This window comes from Drosophila takahashii, chromosome 3L, assembly GCF_030179915.1.
Source record: "Drosophila takahashii strain IR98-3 E-12201 chromosome 3L, DtakHiC1v2, whole genome shotgun sequence".
In the NCBI taxonomy this organism is placed as follows: domain Eukaryota; kingdom Metazoa; phylum Arthropoda; class Insecta; order Diptera; family Drosophilidae; genus Drosophila; species Drosophila takahashii.
Window position 1 is genome coordinate 724,510 of NC_091680.1, and position 19,224 is coordinate 743,733.

Below are 19,224 nucleotides of genomic sequence, written 5' to 3' on the forward strand. Positions count from 1 at the left end.
TTGATTATACATACATAAGTATATAAGTCCAAAATATTTTGGTTGGCGTAAAGTTAAATGGCGATTTCTTTTAACTTTTCCTCTGATTAATTTTTACCATTTTTGTAGAGCCAAAAAAAAATTACTAAAATTAAGTACAAAATTCTTTGATTAATTTTAAATAAATATAAAATATTCGGTGAACAAAAACCTATCAATATATAGATTAAAATACCCATTGATCCAGATATTTGCAGAGCAATGGTGTTAAAATACCGTTTTAATACAAAGACTATACTTTACCTTTCCTGTCGCTGCGCTTTTCCCACATGAGTAGTTCCCATCTCGGGTGTTTTTGTGATGATTCTTATTGGCACTTGGCCACATATTCTGCATTCTGATGTCCCTGCTGACTCCTTGCTGACTCCTTGATGCGATTTCTATCAGCGCTGACTGGCTGGAAAAAGGAAAATGGAAAGAAAGAGCTAAGCAGACCGAAGAAAAACAATTTTCGCAACAAAGCGCAGGAAAAGCCAGCCAAGTGTCGAATGATGTCGCAAATGGAAACACGTGCAGGACACACACAATTTCCACAGCTCTACCTTAGCCTTAGCCACCCCATTCCGATTTTCCAACCCCCTCCCCTTTTCTCTTGCCATTCAGGGTTGCATTTAGAGACGGGCTAAATTTGTTGGGTGCCAACATTAATTTTATGTTTGTTAATTTCTTTTATTTTTCCAGCATTTTTTCTACCAATTCCCCGACAATTTCATGGACATTTGCATATTTTGTACCTTCGCCTTCGACCCCTCGGAAAATTCCAAGGCGTTTCGCGCGTAGGACTAAAAAAAATGAGGCTAACAATTGTTGAGAAATTAAAACGGGGAAAAATTGCGTAAAATTTATCGTCTGTAAAGAGGCCGAAAGCCTGGGAAATTAGTTCAACTAGAGATGATATTAAAAAAGAAAAGAGGGAGAGGGTTGGGAGGTCAAACCGCCATCCCAACAACCCTTTAAAGAAAAACAGGACCCGCACATATGTTGCATTCGAACCACTTGAAATGAAATATGTAGAAGGGGTTAAGGATTTTCCACAGTTTTCCAGGGGCGGAGGTAGGCAGCACTTGTGGCTGGAAATAAATCTTCCATTTCGATTTAAAGTGTAGCAGGGTGCCGGGCGCAAAGATTTATGGCCCCATTGTCGATCTGTTCGATTACAAGGCCATATAATCGAATCCCCTGCCCCTGGAAAACCCTAATACAAGCCCTTCGATATCCGCAGATGATGTGGCCCATAAATCCTGGCCGATGCCATCAATATTATGACTTGTCAAATTATGTTGTACTTGTGTCTCATCTTAAAGCTTTTTGTTTTCCCATTTCCCGCCTTTTTATTTCGGTTTCTTTGCCTTATTTAATCTCTGGAAGAGTTCCCCGGAGGGCAGTTTTCACGGCCTGGGCCAGTTGCAATGACCAATTAATGCTAATTTCAACAAGGTTGGCGACTCTCAACCCTTTTCAGTCATGAACCATTTAACCTTTGGGTTTTCTCCACTTTCATTTCCCGTTTAATTAGCCAATCTCAACGCTTTTTTATGGGGACATCTTGGGCGACGGCAGCTGCTGTCTAAGATTTTTGCATTCAAATTGGCTTCGCAAGACGTTGAAGGTTAAATTAAACAATGAAAGTGGCTGGAAATTATAATAAGTACTATGTTCATAAAGATTAACATGAATTTAACTTTATAAAAATAATATTAGATGTAATATAAGGGTGTATGTCATAACGCGCGGTGTCGTATTGCCCACGGGCAATAACGTCAGCGGCCCTTATGACTTTATAGAAATTAATTTTTAAACAAAGTTCTGAATAAAACCTAATAATAATACCAAAAGTGAATCCTATATTCATTCTCCAACAAAAAAGGTATGCCAATGTATCAGCTTTATCCGCATTTTCCCCCGATACCTTGAGACAACCACCAAGTTTATTTACCCATCTTGTATAGGACGAGTATGGCCACCGTCCAGTAGCCAATTGCAATATTTGATTGATGACAGTCAGTCAGCTTGGGAGGAGTTGGAAGGAGTGAGCCGGGCGGAACTGCCCGATTATGTAAATCCCGCTGACCTCTGGGATGGACGACGGCAAGTGTGCAGAATTGCGAAATTATGGAAAATGGCAAACGGTCGTCGTCCTGCGACTACGTCATTTGTCATCATATTTGAGAATGGCCAGGGAAACTATGGGTTGGCTGGCCAGAAGGTCGGTGGTGGTTCGCCAAATAAGGGAAGCGGAATGTTAATGAAAACATGTGTCAGCAATAAAATGATAATCATGATTTACATCAGCGGCATCATCTTCTTCGGGGGATTGGAGATTGGCAGAACCCTCAAGAGGAGCGAAGAACGTGATCAATTCCTGCGCTTCTGCCTGCGAAATATTCATAATTCGCTCTTAATTGCACAGTGCTAAAGACATTAATGACAGACCGGCTTTATTTACGAGCGCAACTCCCTTTTGATTGAATTAACATTGAGCAAGGGAGAGAAGGGGAACTTCCCAATGAAACCACTAATTTGTAGAGTTAGTCTCAAAATTAAATTATTGTTTTACACACGCCTTGAAATTATTCAAAATTTACCAGAAGAGGGTGTTTTAATCCCCTTAGCATTTTACAATTTTTGCAACATTCTCGAGGAGTAGGAAAATAATGAAGGGTAAATTTTACCAGTATGGGAGGGTTGATTGAAAAGGGTTGGGCGATACGTTGGGTGTCAATATGTGAACAAAACGAATTTGCATAGTTGAGTGAGAAAAGAGGGAAATGTTTTCAATGCGATAAAAAACGAATAACATTCATTAGTCTTGACCTCATTGTTTGTTGTTTAAATTAAGTTATTTGCTAAGTTTTTTGGTTGGTAAAGAATGTCGAGTGGGGTTTTAAAATAAAATTATAGCAATAACCAAAAAATATTCAACTGTTTTTTGAAATTTGTACGATATTTTTCTAAATATCGAACATGTTTTAGAAAAATAAAAATAATTATATCATAATTTAGAAATTTTTTGATTTGATGCGTTGCTTTATAAGTTATTTTTAAAACACAAATTATAAAAATATAATTTTTATCATACAAAGCGCGAATGTTTAAATGCAACCTTGTTGAACTACTTTTAATTCCATTTATTTTGGCTAGTAAAAATATCAGTAGAAAACTCATACAAAAAAACCCTTAAGCTCTTCCTCCTTAGATTCACCTTAATCGAAGATCTATTTAATGCCATTTAAGCCAGACATGTTTCTTTTCCTTCCTCCTCCTCCTAATTAACCCGCAATCGGAAGGGAGTTAAATCCTTGGCAACGTCTGGGCCATAAAGTCGAGCTCGCTTCTTTATCAAAGTGTTTTGTTTGCACTTTTTAATTTACTGCAATTCGGATGCCAAATCAAACTCAGATAAGAAACGCATAAAATCCCCGATACCCGATCCCCGGCCATGTGCTCCTCATTGTTCCATATGTGCGAGCTTAGCAACTGCCATAATTCAATGGCAACTCGGGGCAGGCACTTCAGGTTTTCCTCCTCGGCTTTTCCTCCCCGGCTGCCACTTTCCTTTCCATTTCCATTTGCGAAACGGATTTATTTTTTAAAATGCCGCAGGGATCGATTATTACCGTTCAAATTCGCATAAAACGTGCGAGTTGTGCCGGAACGATTTTAAACCGAGAGAGACGGTTTGACAATGTTCCTGGGGTTTGGATTGCCTTGCCTCACATGGGGTTGGGTTTTCTTTTTTTTTTTGGCTAGTGGCTGGGGGATAGGCAATAATTTAAGGAATTTGAAGTCAATCCAGAGACGCATTCAGTTCTTTGTGCGAATTCGCGATATGAATCTCAATAAAAATGCATTTAAAATGTTGACAAAGGACTTTGGCTTTTTATTTTTTATTTATCCAGTACCCAGTTCATTTTTGGCAATTGCCAGAGGATTGCGAGAAAGTTTCCATGTCGCACGCAATTTGCTCGTAACTTTTGCACAGCTGAGGCCAACAGCAGAGGAAAAATGGAAATGCCTTCTCATAAATTCCTAAACGAGAGCGTTTTTCCCTCTGCCGAATTATTCAAATGGTTAATTTGCAAACAAATTTCTGGGCAAGAGAGAAAAAAAGGGTATTGCAGTAAAATGGAGATGGTAAATTAAGATTATAGTTGACCCCTTCGAACCCAATTCGTTACAATCTCTCGATCTAGGGACCAATATGTTTTTGCACTTCCCATAATACCTAAAAAACATATCTGATTTGACCAACAATAATAATAATCAAGTTGCTTTGTGTGTGATATTGTGACATTTATGACGACGACAGCGCCAGGAAAAGGGAATCCTGCTGATCGGGAAAACAATCAGGTCCTTGTTTCGGTTTCCACAAACTAAGAAACAGTTAGCCACCGTGGTAATTTCCAGAGAAAGGTCAGGAGAAAATAATGTCATAAATTTCATAAACTGTCACTCAGTACACACCTGCCAAAACTTCTACCTGTGGGTCATCATCGATAAGGCGGCGGGTTCATCTTTCCGCTGACTTCTGATTGGGAACTAATTATGCTGGACAATGAGTCAGTCGGCGACTGGAGTTCCAATTAGTCGCATTACACAGCTAGATACAAAAACAAGTTGTTCGCCATAAATGGTAGGAAAAGAGTTGCTCGAGTTGAGGGTCGGGGCATTTCGACCAAGAAGGATTCAAGAGAGGAGTTAATTGAGAGGCAGCCAAACGAGAATGACAAACCAAAGTCAAGGATGATAATGTGAAAATTTAACCAGATTGGAAATAATATTATTTTTTGTACTCTGAATTGAATAACATTTTCGTAAACATTTTAACAAAGTTCAAAATAAAATAAATATAGCCCAGTGGAGGATCCGAATTTAATTAAAAGGTTTTTCAAAATAAATTGTTGGTTGCATTATTCTTGAATACCAAATTTCCCAAATGTAGGCATAAAACCTTCTTTTAATTTATCATGGAGATGAAAAAAGGGGCCTCAATTCAACTCTAGTTTGTTGTCGACATCTGATAGATCTTTGGCATGGCTCACTTCTCAACTCTTCTTTTTATAGCCCATCATAATGATTGACATCGACTCGCTAAACGATGCATCACTAATTGAAGGCAATTAAAAAGGAAGTCAAAATTTAAATTGCACAACTATAGCTAGTGGCTGCCATGGAGCACTATACTAAGTAGCAGAGTCGGAGGAGCACGTGTCCATCCACCGGCCACCAGATTTAGAAGTCCGTTCCGCCATAGAAGGCGACGCCACGCTTGGAGCCGCAAGTCGTGGAATATAAGGATGCCTGGGCGATCGTACGCGGAATTTGAGATCGGTTTATGGTAACGCGCGCAGACAGTGTGCAATTTGCAGCCCCATTTGGTTAAATTTCATTATGGCAGTGCGATCTGTGGTTATCTGTTTATCTCCTCCCCCGAGAGGAGATTCGAGTATGCCATCGATATATATCCCGAGATAAGCGTTTCCATTTCCGCTGGCCTCGTCGTCTACCTGTCGAATTTCCCATGAATGAAGCCATCAAAAAGGAGGGGTTCTAAGACCAGATGATATCTCTTTGGATCCCAGCACGCGCTCTGAATTCGAGAACTTTTCATTCACTTTTTTAGACTGTCGGCTACACCCTCACAAATAATATATTTCTCCATTTTTGGGTTTCTTCTCTCTCAGCTCTCCTAATTCTATTCCATCTAAAATTCTGTTTCATTCAGGCGATGCTATCGAAGGAGATGTTTTGAAACGTGATTGAAATTTTTAACTAATTTTTTGGATTTTTATGAATGAAACAAAAAAGGCGACTCTTTAAATAGTTGGCTTGGTGAAAGGAGGAATCTTTATATGAATGGAGCTTGTACTCACTCCTCCCTGTTTATTTTCCCCAGACTCCGATTCCCAACCCCGTTTTCGAGTCGTATGATTTATGGTTCCCAATAAATCGAGACCTTCTTACATGGCCCTGGCTTTATTTCACGCTCTAATTTTTTGATAAAGCTGGTAGCAGATGGAGTATCTCGAGCCTCAGCCACATTAATTCCGCATAATTTTCCCATATTTTACAACTACTGCCATAAAAATTGTCAGCACAATTAGCACAGTCCTAAGAGAAGATGAAGAATTGCAACAATCTTAAGACAATTGTTTTTCAAGGTAGAGAGAATTCCCTGAAGAACAAAGAACTTGAACTTAATTTGTGCTCATCACGGCAAGTTGATTTTCGAAAGGGTTCCGTTCCGGTAGACATGTCCTGGCATATTATTAGCCCAAGGATCATAACTCATCTTGGTTCCTTCGGGGCAGCGCAAAAAGAGGTCATTTGTTACGAACAGGGGATTCCCCCTGCGTTTCGATTCCATGACGAAAGTGTCGCATTTTTGACCCCAGTGACATATGTGGAAGAGGGAGTGGGAATGGACCATCATATATGTCGCTTTCTTTGGGGATGCCGCTTGACAAATGATGCCACTTCGTCTGTGATTTATCAAAAAGTCGAAATTATAAAAATATTTTCACTGAGCTACCATTTAATATCTGTTCTATGGAGGATTAATGGAGGCTATTTCGAAAGTTGAAGTCGGTTCGTTGCACTTGTTCGTTTCGCTGGGGGAGGGTGGGATTCTGATGGGCATGGTCCACCAGCTGATTGCTAAGGCAACGGTACCTTCCATTTCCACTTCCATTTGCAGTTCCAGTTCGCCTTGGCCTTTGGCCGGTTTGCCTTGGCCGCGTATCGATTTTCGCCAGACGCCGCAAACGTGACGCGAATCGCCAATTGATAAACGCAACCTGCGAAAACATCACAAAAAATCCTTTTAAAGAGCACCCATACAGTAGAGATATCGAAAATTGCTACGATTTTGAATAGGCCTTTTAAGAGGTAGAAGAAATCTAGCGGAGAACTTTAGGTAAATAAACTAGAACTTGTGATTTTATGGCCATATGACACTGGATGAATTTTCTTTTAAAATTAAATAAAATAAATGAATTGAAATAAAATTAAATAAATGAAATTAATTTAATATTCTATGTTTACAAGACTTTGGATAATTAGTCAGCATTTAGATTAAAAAGACTATTTTAGTTTGGGATAGAAGCTGCTTCAAATTAATATAGCAAGGAATTTATTTCTCCCACTGGTTTCATCAGCTTACTTTAAAGTTCAAGGTGTCAAAGAAATTAGTTAATAATGATTGGCTTTAAGATCCGCTGGAGATCTCCCCTTCTGGGCTAAGACCCAATCCCGGGGTCTGCGGCATTTCTCCGTCCAAAGTGTGAGTTGGCGGCATGTTGGGCTTAAGTGCGGACATGCCGCGAACATTTATCTTAATTGCCATTCAATCGAGGACACCAACGACAGCGGCGGATTCAATTTGCATACACGCGATGTCCGCAGAGTCGCTGGGTTTTGGACTCTGGCTTCTGGATTCCCTATATGGAATATATATCCTACTCCTCCTCTGGATTTTCCTGCTCCAGTTGTTACTCTCCGCGTCTTGCAATCACCGATGCTCACTGTTTGTGCAACTAATTAACATTTTTAATGGGCAATCCTTGTAGGCACTGCCGACTCAGAGGCAAAATGAAATGGATCCGTGTTTTGACGGTGGATGGATTTGATTTACACAGCAATTAACCGCAGGGGAGATTGAAGATAGAAGGTGGGGGAATTTGAAATTGCAATGGATGAGAAATGGGAGTGGGCCGGGTGGATTGATGGAGATAAATGTGCATTGGATCGACCAGGTATAGATCAATCTAAGATACTGCTTGTTAATCGCAAAAATGAAGATTAGATTAAAAAAGTTGTTAAATAGCATATCATCACTTGAATTTGATAAATACACTGAAAGAATATTATATAATTGAAGTACAATATTTTTTTGGTAGCATTATATTATTAAAATAAATATTATTTATATCGCATCTATTACTTTTTTTCATTATTTAAATAAATGTATTTTTTTAATTTAAACATAAAATATATAAGCTTTGCATTTTTCCTCCATTGATAAATGTTATTTCCTTATTAGTTCCATCACTTTAAGTAGTTTATCGCTGCATCTCTTATCCCCCTTATCATCTCCTTTGTACTTCAATCCTTTTACAGGATGAGCCATAATCTCTTGGCACCACGCTTAAACGCCTCTCCTTTCAATTCCGAAATGTCCTTGGATATGGCCCATCATTAGTGATTATCCCGAAGGGGCAACTCTTTTTGTGTATGTCATCGGAAATTGCTATAGTCCCAGCTCCACCCTTTCCTTTCGCTAACACGCCTCATGATTGCCTCTGCACGCGTTCGCTAATAAACCCCGACTCCGGGGATAATACCCTATAGCCCATAGAAAGCTGCCGCCTTAACCCTAAGCAACCCCAAACCAGCGAGATAAAGCCAAAGGCCTAAGACGAAGAGCCGTCGTATCGCGCCATGTCATCGCTCAAATAAATGTGAAAATGCTAATTTAACCCTTTTTATTATTCATAGTCTTACACTTGGCCGCATCGGCGATGGAGATGAACTAAAACCAGAACAGAACAGAACCAGTAGATATAGTAGATTCTCCTTCCTCATCCGGCTGAGTGATAAATTCTTTGATTTGCATGTCTGGGGAGAATCTCCATCCCTCTCACTCACTTCCCTTGGGGAGCTGAGAATTCGTCTCGAGACTTTATTAAGACATTTGTCAACTTTATGTCGAGGACACTTAGTTAAGTTATTAAAATACATTCCCCTCTGAATATCCCACTAATCTTGGGAGATGGAGGAGATTTTTTTTATACATTTTCTATAAAATCCCTCACATTTGCAGACACGTGTCTGCCTCACGGCAATTTCCCTTCTCTATATAATTTGGGGCGATATTTAGCCCGATTCTCGAAGCGAATCAAATGAAGGCGACGCGTGTGGGTGTCAATCAATTGCGAATCTATTGTGAATAATTTACTTATGACATTTTGTGGCATTTTTATTGAATTTGTCAAGGCAGCATTGAAAAAAGAAAGAAATAAATAGCTCCGCTTTAACTTATTTCCTGCGGCCAATTATATTTGTTGTCCTCACTCCCTGCACGCGTTGGACATGCACAAAAATCTGAAAAATTTGATTTAATTTATCGAAAGACTTTTCGGCTCGATATCAACTGCTCATCTTGGATACTCCAACTTTTTGGGGTCTCTGAGTCAGAAATCTTCTTCAAGGTCCAGACATCTGCGGGCGACAAAAAGCCCAAAGCGACTAAATATATTTCTGTTTTTTCGAAAGCTTTTTCGGCTACCGTCGAGTACAAGAAATTCCGCGCATATTTTGCAATTTGAGGAAAGCAGACAAAAAGCGGTGGGAGAGAAACCCCAGGCAAAGCGTATTTACACTGAGAGAATAGAGGAAGTCCTTAATAGTTTTAGCTAATACTTGACTTTTCACAAAAAAAATTCAGTATTTTATTTAAAGTTTATTATCAATTTTTTTAATTCTTAAAATAATATTTTAAATTTACAAAAAAAAGAATTTTTATTTTTGATGTTCTACATTAAAAATATCTACTTCCGAATCAATGGAAATTTCTCAAATTTATGTCGAATATCATCATTTCGAATATCATATCAAAATCATCTCGTTAATTTTCCCAGTATACTCATCATTACCAAAACCAAAGTTCTGTTTATACCTGAGCTTCAGCCGAGGACTCCTTGTTCTTGGTGTCTCACTCACCCGAACTCATTATCTGCGATAATAACCAAACTTAACCCTAATAAAGTACAAATGGGACCAATTCGAATTCATTTGGCGCACATGCAGAGTTCCAGAGTCCTGGGCTAAAATGCAAATTATACATGCGAGTGCTAGATAAAAGCCCTGAGAAATCTACACCCACACAAGGCAAAGCGCCGCCCGCTCTGTGAGCCATAAAATATGTCATATTTTAACAAAATGTTGCAGCGCAATTACAATAAAGCCATTCGGCATGCCCCCTCTTTACTTTGTTGGGATTCTCATATGGGACAGATAACGACGGCGTCGTAATGAGTCAGAAAGGAGCAAAAGGAGCAGTGTCCTGGAAATGGAACAAATGAAGCACTTTCAAAACTTGCCTGCCATTATCTATTAGTCCATAAATGCAGATAGCGAAAGGTTGGCAAATGGACTGAGAAAGTAACTGGAATTTCGGGGAAACTCCAGCATGTGTTGAATAATTTTGTGAATAATTTTTGAGTTAAAGGATTCGGGTGGGATTAAATGCATAGAAAACGTATATGTGCTTTAAAAATTAATTAGTAGTTCTACTTATTATTATAATCTTTTCTTTTTTAAATACCGCAAATACATTATTGTCTTCTGTTGCTGGTTATTTATTAGCTGTATAATAATAATCATATAAATATAAATTCACAAAATTCTGTATCTCCCAATGAATACAAATGGAGGCATCTTGTTTGCCACACCCCCAAAAGTCCAGAAACTATGCAATTAGTTCCACAGCAGCCCCTCCTCATTCCGAAAATCCATATTCCCCGGGGATTCCGCTCTCCTCCGCCTCGCTGGACGCAATTGCAACGCAATTCCGGGGCTAATCAGGCCATTTCCATTTGGTTTTTATTGCTAATGAGAGAACACGTCATAAAATAGCCTGTTCGGGGCTGGCTGACCAGCGCAAATCTCTCAATTAGTTTATACAAATTAGTTTACCGCCCGTCTGGGAATTCCCGCCTCCTTTTGGGGAGTTTCAAGAGGGGATTCCCCACCAAAAGTTGACTTGTATGCAAAGTGTCGGACTAATTAAATGAAATCGATAAGTAATCCGAAAACGAAACAGATCCAAATCAAAATGGAAATGAAAAGAAACAAAAAAAGACGGGAGCGAAAACAATAAAAAAGTTCAATTACCATAAAAAAGAGATTTGTTTACGTTTTACACCTCTGCAGGGTAGGAAGATTAATGAGATTTCCCAACTCACAACTCCCGGCCAATAAAAGTTTGCGCGAATTCCGAGGAGAGTTCTTTTCACAGGTGTCAAAGTTTAAATGCTTCCAGGAGTATTTAATTGCGGAGGAGGATATAATTAATATGCTAATAAAATGCCGAATGACAGTTGAACAAGGACTTTTGACAGCGGATCTCCCCTTGTAAGCTTTTGCGGAATGTCCTCGAACATTCCGAGCCACATATTGAAGTTGGCTGTAAATCATGATTATCTTTTTATTGCTGACATTTGCGGCGACTCTATATGAACTCCGCTTTCCACCCTCCTCGAATAAAAGGAGAAATGTCCTTCCTAACGAGATTTGAAACGGTTTTGGGCTTTACTCTAATGGATGCTCTCTCTGACTTTCCCACTAATGTCTAACTGGGGGTCAAAGCGCAATTCACTTGGCTTAAGGTGGAGTTTCGCCGCCAAAGGAGGACATTCCAATCGAATGCCATTCGATGATAAAAATCGTGCCAAGCGATAATCCACTAAAACATTTACACTTCCTCTTCGCCAGAGGAGAAGAGAATGTCCTGCCGGGCAAACAGCCAAGATTATCACAGAGGACCTCCTTGAGCGATCCAACGACGATGTCCTGCCGTTAGCCAGGCTCAAACAGCCATTCCAGGACAATGCAACATTACAATAATGTGCACTTTTATGGACGGTTAACGGCTGCAGCTGCCATAAACGCATTATCCTCGTGTGAGGAATCCCGAAAATTCGCCCTTTATAAGGTGTGAAGAAATGGAATTCGGAATTGGAATTGGATGACATTCAAAGTTCAGTCAGGAGTCAAAAAAATGGGGAAATAAGCGGTATCTGTGAAATGGATGTGGGTTATTCGAATGGGAAATGAATTTGAGCTTTAAAACGAAATCTAAGATATCCTGAATGATATTTCTGACCATCTCTGAAGGGAAATTATTCTGAAATCTACAATTAAATAAATTACTTCGTATACAAATATTTTTGGATTTTGTTAAACAAGTAAATCAAATGCTTTAGGCATTTTAAAGAAACAGAACTTCCTGTTCCTACTGTTGTTCCTCTCCAAATAAAAAACTTCCAACCAAAAGCCATAAAAGGTAATCTCGCATCTAAATGGCCCTAACTCACTGGCAGACCACAAATCTCTGGCCAGGAAGCAACAGTTACGTTAAGCCGGACCAAGGAACAAACCGAAAACCTCACCATAAATAAAGGACTCCTCCCCGGGAAACCATCTAAATTAATTATTTATAGTCGGAGCGCAATTGGGTCTGAATAATAAAACGATTTGCAGGTCCAAAACTAAACATGATTCATAGGCGAAGGCAGTGCAACGAGTTATGACCGAGGAGATACAGGTTTTAAATTATGGCCACTGCAGGGTAAATGGAGCTTTAAACTTTCGTACAACCCCAGGAAAAGGATCTTAAATATATACGAACTCCACTTGGCTAAGACAACAAAAGGTAATCAAATCATCTGGGGGAAAGGGAAATCTAAATCTAATTTTAAGAGCCAACGCAACCGCCCTTGGCCAATTATATTAATACAGTTACTCGAATTTATGTCTCAACTTTCGAGAGGCAACCGAAGCAGGAAATCCAGGACAGCGGCAAAAGTGTCTCGAAATTGAATTTGCATAATTTTAAAAGCTCAACTGCGGCTTCCAAGTGGCATATTGACAGCCGGCGGGGGAGGAATGGAAATGATGTTTTTGATTTTGATTATGCAAATTTAAGTGTCGTGTCGGAACAATGTCTGCCCATCGGAGCTGAAACTCAATGGGATTTCCATTTGGTGAAGAGAGAAAGTGCGCTTTTGGTTATGTTAATTACTAAGTCAAAGAAGTGAAAATCTTAAGATTATTAGAAAACAATAGTTCTTTTAATATATATATCTTCTCCTTAAAACATTTGTCCAAACGAAGATTTATTGTATAACCCTTTATTTATTTTATGTGAAGGCATTATGCCCACTAAAAAGGGTTTCAAGGGGTTCAACTCATAAATCTTTCATAAAAGAAATCAAAATTTGTCAGTTCTAAAAAAAGTTTGCAAAGGAAACGACAAGGGATTTAAGGCGTGATTGTGGGGATAAAAGAAAATACAAAAAAATGTGAAATATTAGCTATATTTGTTATACTTTTCAGAGAAGAAAAAACCTTTTCAAAAACCTCTTCACCCGGAATTTTTCTGTAACCCCTTCTTTAAAATGGAAGTTCGTTAGCAAAGCCCACAATCAGCCCACAAATTTGCTGCATTAGTGCGAAATTAAATTATTGTTTACATGCACGTAATTATGTTTTGAGAGCAGCACTACCCCTATAAGAATGGAACCCCTATGCGATGAGCAGCAACCCTTGGCAATAAAACGCAGACCCCTGCTCCTTTGACTTTCCGTTCCACCCTTTTTTTGTTGCGGCTGCAAAATTCGATTTTAAAATGCTGTAGCAACAGGGAAAAGGACAATGGGACTCAGGACCTCCTGACTTTCACAGCTCGATTAAATGAGGGGAGGATGGGATGGGATGGTGATGGTGTCGCTGGATTATTTGGTATTCCGGGATTACTCAGCATTTGCATATGGTCAGCCAGAGGTCAATTTCGAATTTAATCGTATTCAATTTCGAGTGGATTTCTTTTTAATCCCCCCTGGAAGCTTGGAAAATGAAGAGTCGAAAGGTAAACATCTCGCAGATAACACCAGCTTTAAACTGGGATTAAAGTTGGGGTTGCAAAGGGAAATGCCTCGGGGATCGATTATTGCCATTCAAATTCGAATGGAACGTGTCTGAGGATTCTTTGCAAAAATCTGTCAAGGCCTCTTCTCCCAATTCCCCAAACTCCCGAATTTTCCAGCTGCTCCCCGGAATGCTGGTTAATAATTCAAGGAATTCGAGGAATATTTGTATTGAAGGGGTTTGACTTTTGCCAGTTTATCTTCTTAAAAAGAAATGCGTTCTAAAAATCTTGGTTATGATGTCAGCTTTTTCCAACTGGAGACAGTTTGGCGCTTTCATTAGGAAATATTTGGCTCAATGAGAGTTGTGGAGCTTTTAATGAAGTCATTTGTATGACAAAGCATGGGTTATTATGTAATGCTTGAAATTACAAAGAGTTAAAGAACTCCAAGGCTGGATATTAAGAAAAGCAGAGTCTATAAAAATGTCGCCAGTTGTCTGAGCTAAAAACTAAGCCTGCTTAATTTTTCAAGATTTACGATTCTTTGCAGTACATATAAAATTATAAAAACTCTGTTTCTGTTTTTGGCAACTGTCTTTCTTTTTTTCTGGCGTCGTTAGGGGCGTGGTCTTGGTTAGCGATTCGAAAACATCAATGCCAAAAGCAAGGAAAGTGAATTTCAATTGAAACGCATTCAATTGAACCAAATTTTGCCATCTTCCGAGGCAATTTTCCCCAATAGTTTATCCATCACAATCAGCAGCAGCGGAGGAAAAGCAGGGGAAAATGGCTTAATGGCTGGGGGAAAACCGGGTAAAATCTCTTCTGCTTGGCTAGAGGCAAAAATAAGAGGAAGCCAAAAGGGAAAAAAGAGGAAACACAAACAGGACAAACAGGAAGTTCATTAGGTTCGCTGCATTTCTCTTATTAAATCCAGATTTTGGCACTATTTCAGAGGGGTCAGATCCAGAGAAATTAAAGCGGAGAAAGTAATGAAAGCCAAATGATGAATAATACATGAACAAGCTCATCTCAACGCCTGCGATTCGCTCTCGAGGATTAAATGATTATCTCGGGCATTTAATCAACTCAACTTGACCAGCAAAAAAAGAGGAGGGGCTATGATTCCGGTTGAGATGAGCAATTACCCTTACCAGAAAAATAATCAGGGGATGGATTGAATTGTTCGCGGGGGCAGACAGTCTTAAATACATCGAAGAGCAAGTATTCGTTGTCTATAAAAGACAGTTATTATAAATGTAAGAGAAAAATACTTACACAATCTTATTTTTCTCTATTTCTTTAAATTTCTTAAATTAAAAACACTTTATTTTTATTTATCTCATTTTTCTTCATTTCTTTCGGCCCTTTGTAAGAATTGTTCGCTTCCTTTGAGCTTGTTTGGCCAATTCATCAGAACACAAATTGAGCCAGAAATAAGGGGAATAGACCAGGGGTCTCTCCATTCCACTGACCATGTATGTCCTTTCCAAAACCATTCGTATGTAACCGGATCCCAGGGATATGCCCCACCAACTCCCCAGCTCCCCGACATCAGCATACGTAATCCAATGAAACGAATGCTTTATTGGCTTAATGGAGCTGACGAGGATGCGGCACTCCTCGCTCTCTCTGGAGAATTCGAAAGTGTATCGAAATGAAAAAGGACAATTTAATTTAATTTGACCGCAGGACACACACACGAGGACACAGCATACAGCATACAGCAGAAGGATATGCAGAAAAGGTTATGCGGCATTGCGGCCATAATTCACACTTGTGACCACGATGAAGGGGGAAATTCGCAGGGAGATGGATTCCCAACCGAACGGGAATCCTTAATTTATGGCCACTAATTGCATTGATGATAAATTTAATTTCGAATTAAGGCAAAGTTATGTGTACGTGTGGGTGGGAAATCGTAATGAGGGGGAGTGCTGCATCCAAAAGTCAGGGTAGGGAATTCCTATTCCGAGGGTTTATAAGCTGACAGGCAAGAGCTCAAAGTTCCCAAACTAGAGCTTGATTTACACACATTTTCGAGCGGAATTTGAATTTGACAGTTGGAATTTGGAACTTGAGGGGTGGGAAATATGAAGAGGGGACTCTCTCGTGACAGAAATATCTTGTTCAGCTGTCAGCTGGTTATGCATAAGTTGAGGGTTATGAAAACCTGTTGACAGGGCCAATTTGAGTGTCAAAAAGTTAACTGAGATGTCATATGAAAAGTATTTAACATTTTAGGATAATTTTTTACTTTGTGTATACATTTTGAAGTTAACTTTTGTGATGAAAAGTTTTATTGTGACTAAATGCCTTTGCTTCTGTTCCATAAAATACATTAATCATTGTTAGGCAATATATTGCTATTACATGCTGATTTTTATTGCTCGCAAAGGTCTGAAAGTCGAGCAAATATTATCTCACTCACATGAGGGCAACTTTGGAGTTTGTTTTATTGGATTTGTCCAGCAATTGTGTTCCGTCTACAGGAATAAAGGATACTCAGACACTCCACCCTCCGAGTTGAAAGGAATGTCCATCAAAGAGACTTCCTACAAGACGCATAAATTATCCTTTTCCTTAACTTTTTTCCCGCTTTTCTCGCTTTTTCGCCGGCCGAAGGGAAAGTGCGAAAAATTGTTGCCAGACAAGTGCAAAGTAATGATATGCAATCCAATTTAGCGCCGGATGCCATCCCACAGCTCGGGACACAGATCAGGACACTGGCCAGGAACTTGCACATTCATCACTTTCCTGATGGACTCGAGTCGAGTCCTTCCAGCGGACAAAGGAATAGGGGGAGACTTTGGGTGTTGGAAGCTCACCAAGTGTCAATTTGCAAGGCATTAAGGGAGGTGAGAGAAATTTTATGGGAAGGGAAGAGTGAGTTACTTTTTTTAAAGCTACTCAAAAGCAAAAATAATATATTATTTCCTTCTAAAAATATAATAATAAAATTCCTTTTCCATTTTAAATCCGCCTTCTCATTCAAAAGTCAAAGTAAGACCTCTCTGAAACAAAGGATAATTACACATGTGGCAGACCTCAAGAGTGCGGTAAATGGCTTCACGCCAGATTTTGTGGCTGCTTATCCCCGAGCAAATGGGTTAATTACAAAACACCCACATAGCCCTGAAACCCTTTTATTTGGCTTTCACTTGGGAAGTGAGTGCCATGCCCTAATGGGCTTATTCCAATTTAGCCAAGAATGTGACATATTTTATGACTCGCAGGTTGCTTATCTGCAACTCAATTTGCATCGAGAAATGGTTAAAATGTATGGGGAAAAAAAGTTATGAAAGCAGAGAAAGTCGAAATGGAATTTTACCCATTCGCATTTTCCATAATCTTAAGCTATTGAGTTAATATTTATTAGATTTTTGTGTGGCGAATTGTAATTTACATTTATTTTTAATTTATGGCGCAATTTTGAAACTTTTGTAAATATGAGAAAAAAAGAGAACAAATTTTGTAGGTCCATAAAGTGAAATCATTAAATCAGCCACCTGTAAGACAGCTAAAAAAATACTTTTGGAAAAAAAACCCTTAGAAAATGATAGGGAAAAAAAGCATTTGCATAGAAAAATCATAAAAATTTCTGGTGCTTATTTTTTTCCTTTTACAAACTGCAATTCGGGCGTGACGAATGGAATGCAAACGGGGATGAATAAAAGTGGCGAAAGAGTTGGGAGTTATAGACTTTTAGAACTTTCAGGGAACTTGGAAGAAAAGTATATACTTCTTCTTACTTTTGGTGGCTTGGCAATATGATAAAAGGAATTAGTTAATCCTTGCTTCAGATGGCAGAAACGTGATGAAAATTATTTGACAAACTTTTTGTAGCGAATAATTAACAAGAAAAAATCGTTTCGTTTTTAATAATAAAATATTTTATATCCTTTAATATGTGGATATATTTTTATTGTATTTTTCCGTTTTTGTTTACGCTTTGCTAGCATCCAAAATTATTAGACAGGTCTTAAATGTATGCTGTCTTCAAGAATCGCAGCACAATCAAGTGGAACTGTTCAATGAGATTCGTTCTCAGCTGGGAAATGCTGGGGAAAAACAGAGGGAGAGTGCTGAGTGAGGCAAAGTGTTTGTCCTCTGGCCTCGGGGGAAATGCAATGGTCAGCAGGCGAAAAAGGACACGGGGCCAGGACTCGAGTTCCCGCGATGTCAAAGCCGAGGAGGAGTCCAAGGTCCATTGAGGCAGCCGCAATGTTTACGCTGCGGTTCAGCTGACGATGACTCCTTGTGCTCCTTTTCCTCCTCGGATGGAAGTGGAAATGTGAGGGGGAGTGAGTTTGGAAATGTGGGTGGGGAGGTCGTTCAGCTGTCAGTTTTAATAGAGGCCGAACACTTTGATGGCGTTGACACGACATGTCCTTCTCCTCGGAACCCTGAAACCCAGACCTCGAACTCATGTGTGTGGCCTTCGACTTGGACTCGGACCATCGAATCGAATGCCCCGGGGAGCAGTTTCTAATGAAGGCCAACAAAGTGGGAGGATTTCCATCACAAGACGAGGGAGCCTGCTCATTTGGCCGAAATTTTGACGCTTTATGAGCGGTCCCTTTAGTGCTGAGTGTGCGCAAAAATGTAATTGAATGAAGGCGAATACGTAATCGCAGGAGGGGGAGAATGTAGGTCCATAAAATGTTTGTCTTCCATTAGCCAAGATATCTTGGCATCTTGAGTCAGAGAGAAAACAAAGTAATACCCGTGATAACTCCCTCACCGCCGAGAAAAAAGAGATGTCAGCTAATGTAGGCTCCCCAATAAAACCCATCGTCTGGCCGATTTGACAGCATTATGAGCTGCTGGGGAAAACCTTTTCTCAAATATATCTCAGGCATATATCTCTTCCTTCCTCTTATATTTTTGCTTAATTCGCGTGACTCGCGTGTCTCGCTGCATTTATTTTTTGTGCCTCCTTTTTTTCGGCATTGTCTTCAGTCACGAATGCAAATTTTTCGGTTGGTCGGGGGAGATTCGGTTCGATGTGAGGTTGGGAAATATCAAAATCTCATGTTACGAGTATCAAATATTTATAATTTCTTCGAGGCAGGGTGCCTCTGAGCCGAGGTCAAATTATCTTGACAACTTATTTGGGTTTGGTGAGGAGAAGTGTAGGGGAAATGCGGATGAAGTAAGGAGAGACCAGTATCCATGTCTTTGGCCCCTGGGCTTTCGACCTGCCTGCGGCGAAAACTTTCCGTAGTTGAAAGTTTGCACAGCTTAAAATGGTAATTAGCAAACCGGCAGGTTTTTAATGGGGTTTTTCTGGCGTTAAAGTGGGTGGAAATGGAAAGAGGATCCCCGACAGGCAGGCAAAGTTGACAGCTACTTGGCACGTAGGATTGCCATGCTCACACTTTTAAAACAGATAAGATAGAAAGCCAAAGGAGTTTTATAGTAAGTTTAGCAAGGAATTAAGGTGTGAAACATTTCTAAGATTCAGTGGAAAGAAATTATAGTAAATGCCAGCTTAGTTGCAGGATAACCCAATAATCACTTACACTAAATTTTCT